Source organism: Egretta garzetta, unplaced genomic scaffold (genome assembly GCF_000687185.1).
Source record: "Egretta garzetta isolate BGI_Z169 unplaced genomic scaffold, ASM68718v1 scaffold50, whole genome shotgun sequence".
Classification (NCBI taxonomy): Eukaryota; Metazoa; Chordata; class Aves; order Pelecaniformes; family Ardeidae; genus Egretta; species Egretta garzetta.
This window is the reverse complement of record NW_009258613.1, coordinates 4361971-4367499: the sequence shown is the minus strand read 5'-3', so window position 1 is coordinate 4367499 and position 5529 is coordinate 4361971.

Genomic DNA, 5529 nt, shown 5'->3' with positions numbered 1-5529 from the left:
TTTCACTAGGATGATTGATGAAAAAAATACCTGCACTCCAGAGGCCCTTATCACTGCTCCCAGGGCTCTGTAATCCTTCTTGATACTCGTCAGCCTGCTCCTGGCTGTATCACTGGTGCCCACATGAAACAACAGAGGATAATAGTCAGTGGACTGTAGGAGGCTTGGTAGTGTCTCGGTGACATCCCTGACACGAGACCCCAGTAAGCAGCACACCTCTCTAGAGAGTGCATCATGTTGGCAAATAGATGCCTCTATACCTCACAGAAGAGAGTCACCTACCACTATCACCCGTCGCCTTTTCTTAGTTGTCCTGGTTGTTATACAGGGAGCAGATCGGGCTGCCGTACTCACCTCCAGCATCCCTCTTGGTGTGACGGGTCTTTCCTTTCCAGTCCACAGAGTGGTGAAGTGGTTCTGCAAGAGCACCTCAGGCTTCAGGGGAAGTCTCTTCCTACTGCTGGTCCTTGCCATTGCAACTGTCCACTCTTCTGCAATACTGGCTCCCTCTCCCTTCTGCATGTGCTAATGTGGGACTTTTTGGCTGTTTGGCCATGGGCTGTGGGTCTACTGCAGACTGCAGTTGGAACCAGCTATCTAACTCCTTCTCAGCGTCCCTGATGTTACACAGCATTCTCACTGCCTCCTGTAGCTCAGCCGCCTGCTGCAGGAGGTCCTCCACCCAAGCACACCTTTTGCAGGCAGGTCTGCCGCCTGCCCCTGCCCCAGGAGAAAGGTCTGGGCACTTTCTGCAGTCTGAGCTTTGTGCTGCAGCCTCTCCCTTCAGCAGCTCCATCTGGGTGGAGGCATCGACCACTGCTGGAGTAGACAGTGCAGACCCCCCAGACGTACCTGCAGCCTTTGCTCTCGGATGAGTGCCCACCATTCTTGAAGGTCAGGCAGGATGAGCGCCCTTGACCTGTGCAGATGGTCACAGAACGGTGCCTGGTTGCTGGGTTATGTGTACTTCAAGTGTCCCACTCAGCCAGTGGAATACCCCTCCTTGGAAGAGGCGTCCTCCCACACAAACCACTGTGCCATGCCTGCTCCACGCCTGTGCCACTCGTGGTCACTCGTGCTCCCTGGGGCCACTTTTTGTGGGAGCAGGAGGTGGCCACTGTTACTCCTGTCTCCACCCAGGCCTCGTCAGCTGCTCTCATGAGAGCTGCCAGCTCCTGGCAGGTATCTGCTCTTCCCTAGGGTTTTCCCAGCTCAGGAATCCCCCTGTATGCCACGAACCCCCACTCCATTGTGCAACACGCCTGCACCAGAGCTGATCACCTCTGCCATGCATCTTAAGTGGAAAAACCCCATGATCAGTTACTCCAAAGCCATCTTTGATGACAAGCCTTTCTCTAATCACTGATGTGCTAATACCAGATCTAAAACAGCATTACTGCTGACTTAGTGCTGCTTTAGTGAAGAATTCTGCTAGCTTTTGCACAAAGAAATAATGTGACCTAAGTATTTTCCAGTCTGCATCCGGGAAATTTATTTCTAGACCTATTTTTTCTTTTTCTCTAGCAACATCTCAGATACTCTGTCTTAACACCGAGCTCCAAGCTGTGGTTAACAGCAGGTCTTCTGCACTACCCCAGCACAACCACTCCCTGGAGGGATTCTGCCCACACCATTTACCCCTGCCCAGCCTATCCCACCAGATGGAAGGGGCTGCAAAATGTTATTTTAACCTATATATCTGGCAAGAAAAAAACCCTTTTCTATCCTATCTAGCTTATTATATTGCTTTTCTACCGTTCAACATAAATGCCTTTCCATACAAAATTAAGCTATGTGACTAACATCTGCCAGGTGTGGTTCGTTGTTTTACTCATCGTTTTCCCAGGAGATGAATTCCACATGCAATTAGCGTTTTGTTTTGTTAGTGTGTTTAACTTACTGCAGCATGTACAGCCCTTGGTACGTGTGTGATGTCCTTTGAGGAAAAACATTTATCCTGAAAACTGCACGGTGGCACAGCTTGTGTGTTTCTGTGACATTCAGGAGAGACGAAACGGTTAGCTGGTGCTGATCAGACAAGCACATAAGCCTGACTTTGAAAGTGTTCTTCTGCTTTACTATATTTATTTTGTTTGAGCCGCAGAAAAATGCATCCTTGTCAAAATGTTTCTTTAACAGGCTTTGCTTGCCATTCTTCTTGTGGGCTGGAAACTCAAACACAAGCCTAATAGACATTTCAACCTAATCAACAAAGTTTTGGGTTTTTTCTGGGTCTAAGTATGATTTCGCCTGCCAGTTTGTTCCTGACTATCCTGGGGGATAGCTGAAATGAAATAAAATGAAATGATGCTAATAACTTCACAATCAGTTAACGCATACGCTTTCAAGTCTTTGCCTGGGAAAAGCTGGGGATTTTCAACTGAAGTGGCTGAGAATAGATGGTACTCGAGGCACTCATGTCCAGAGGAAAGCCACAAAACTGGTGAGTGGTCTAGAGTACAAGTCTTACGAGGAGCGGCTGAGGGAACTGGGGTTGTTTAGCCTGGAGAAGAGGAGGCTGAGGGGAGACCTGATCGCCCTCTACAACTGCCTGACAGGCTGTAGTGAGGAGGGGGTTGGCCTCTTCTCCCTGATAATGGACAATAGGATGAGGGGAAATGGTCTGAAGTTGCGCCAAGGCAGGTTTAGGCTAGACATTAGGAAAAACTTCTTCACCGAAAGGGTTGTCAGGCTCTGGAATGGGCTGCCCAGGGAGGTGGTCAAGTCCTCATCCCTGGAGGTATTTAAAAGATGGGTAGACAAGGTGCTTAGGGACATGGTTTAGTGGTGGGATGGCAGGGTTAGGTAAAGGTTGGACTCGATGATCTTAAAGGTCTTTTCCAACCAAAGGGATTCTATGATTCTATGACTATGGGATCAAGATGCACGAAGGCAAATCAGGTGAATTTTACTGGTGCAACTTTCCGTAGGTGACGCCTGGATTGTCAAGAAGGGCGATTTATGTTGGGCAGATTGAACATGCTACATAAGTATGAAACGCCTGAAAAGTATCCGACATCTGTCTCTCTCTGCCATAGTTACTTACCTTTATCCTCATTTTATGTGCTTATACCATTCGTTTGTTCTGCAGTAAATTATTGATGGCCGATGAATGTTCCTACGTGAATTTAACTTCCTGTACCCTGACAAAGGTACTACAGTTTTATCTATTTTAATTTCCTTGCAGTGTTTTATTCTTATTTAGTGTTTATTATTCCTCTCAGGCTTTATATTGTCCTTATAGCAAAAACTGTAAGAGTACAAAAGCAAAGAAGTATTTCATAGCTAGGGTTGTTTTTTATGAGAGTTTGCTTGAGCTCCAGCTTTGCTGAGTATTTCTGCAAATGGAGCTTTTGGTGTTTACTGGGTGTTTTTATGTGCCACAACACTGAAAGGTTTTTCTGCCTGTCTCAGATATTTATGGAGAGCAGTTTGTGCCATATCACAATCTTCACCCACAGCAGAACCTCTTGTACTAATGAGTCCTAGAGGGTCAAAACACGTCTCAGTGTAACAGCTTGGCCTCAGAAGAAATCCTGGTCTGATGTCAAAGCTGTCTCAGATGTGGTCCTGCACCTAGGTGCTGCGAAGGAGATGCTGAGAGCACTGGCTGCAAGTCAGTACCACCAAGCTCTGGCAGCTCCTCGCCATTTGAACTCCAAGAGCAACCAGGGAAGGATGTTGGATGCTTTTTTGTTTACATTCTCTTTGTTTTCAATGCACCTCGGTGCCAGAGTCTGATTCTGTGAAGTATGGAGGCTGAGGATGTGATCTAAAAGCCTATTTTAAACTTCTGAGCTCTTACCACTTGCCTTTAGTAGGCTTTGGATCAGGGGAGACTATCACAGTTCTGCAACATCTGTTGGAAGTGCAGGGTGTTGTTTGCAAAAAAAAACCAAGCCAAGAAGACCAAACCAGACAAGATAAAACTGTCTATCAGCTATGGCAAAATCAATCGTCATTGGATAGCATCATAAAGTTTGCTCTTACTGTGTATAACGCGCTACTGTGTTACGTTATGTAAGGGCAGTGCCTCTTCCGTATTCAAATATAGAACAATTTTATCTCTCCAGTGGAGATAAGATATATGTAGACCATCTGTTTCTCTTACCAATCAGACTAAACAAATTGTGTAGAGTCCATTTGTGATCAATATTCTTAGTTTCACATTCATAAAGTTTCATTGGGAATATTTTATCTCTTTCACAGCTAGTCGTGCCAATCAATATGTGCGTCTCTGTACAATACATAATAAACATGAGTGATTAGCTACATAAAAATATATAAACTTACCAGTAAATCAGTTTGCCTTGTAAAGGGGTCCACCTGCATGGAGCTTGGTCCTGGACTGGAGACATAACTGGCAAGGTCAGTAATCACTCCCACTGTGTTAATTGTGACAGCAATCATCCAACAACGTTTTGGCTTGTGCAAAGAACGGTCCCCTTCGACAGAACTAGTGGGGGAAGCTGGGAATAGGGCATTAGTTGGCCATACCCCTGGATCCTCTCCTCTTTCCTCCCATTGGGAGCACAGTGCAGCGGTAGCACTTAGCACATCTTTTAGAGCAAGCCAGCCATTTCTGAATCACAATTTATCTACAGAGGTGAGGAGAAATAGCTTCTTGGCAACCATGTACACACCAAATGCCAATTTTCTGTTTTAACTTCTTCTTGGCCTAGACACAATGGCAATTGGCTTGTTTGAAAGATGACAGATTACCTACTGAAGAGAGAGCAAGTGAGAGGAGAGCAAACACAAGCCTGAATTTGCACTCTCCCGGCGCCGCGCCTAACCTTACATCTTGCTGAAATACTTGAAATTGGTTTGGAGCCCTGTCCTGGTTTTGGCTGGGATTGAGTTAATTTTCTTCCTAGTAGCTGGCATAGTGCTGTGGTTTGGATTTAGGATGAGAAGAATGTTGATAACACCCTCATGGTTTAGTTGTTGCTGAGCAGGGCTTGCACCAGTCAAGGACTTTTTCAGCTTCCCCTGCTCTGCCAGGGGCACGAGAAGCTGGGAGGTGGCACAGCCAGGACAGCTGACCCCAACTGGCCCAAGGGCTATTCCATACCATATGTCGTCATGTTCAGTATATAAACGGGGGGGGTGTTGGCCAGGGGTGGCCACTGCTGCTTGGGAACTGGCTGGGCATTGGTCAGCGGATATCAAACCACAAGCTGCTATTATTATTATTATTATTATTATTACTACTATTATTACTATTATTACTACTATTATTATTACTACTACTACTACTACTACTACTACTATTATTATTACTACTTTCTGTTCCTTTTCTGTCCTATTAAACTGTCTTTATCTCAACAGACAAATTTTACTTCTTTTCACTCTATTCTCTCCCCCATCCCACTGGGGGTTGTGGGTGGGGGAGTGAGCGAGCTGCTGTATGTTGTCTAGCTGCCTGCTGGGTTAGACTACAACATGCCCAAAGAGCTTTTAAAATAATAAAAATGATTTCTGTTTATTTGCAAATCTGAAGTAACTATAAAATAGAAATGGAAAGCT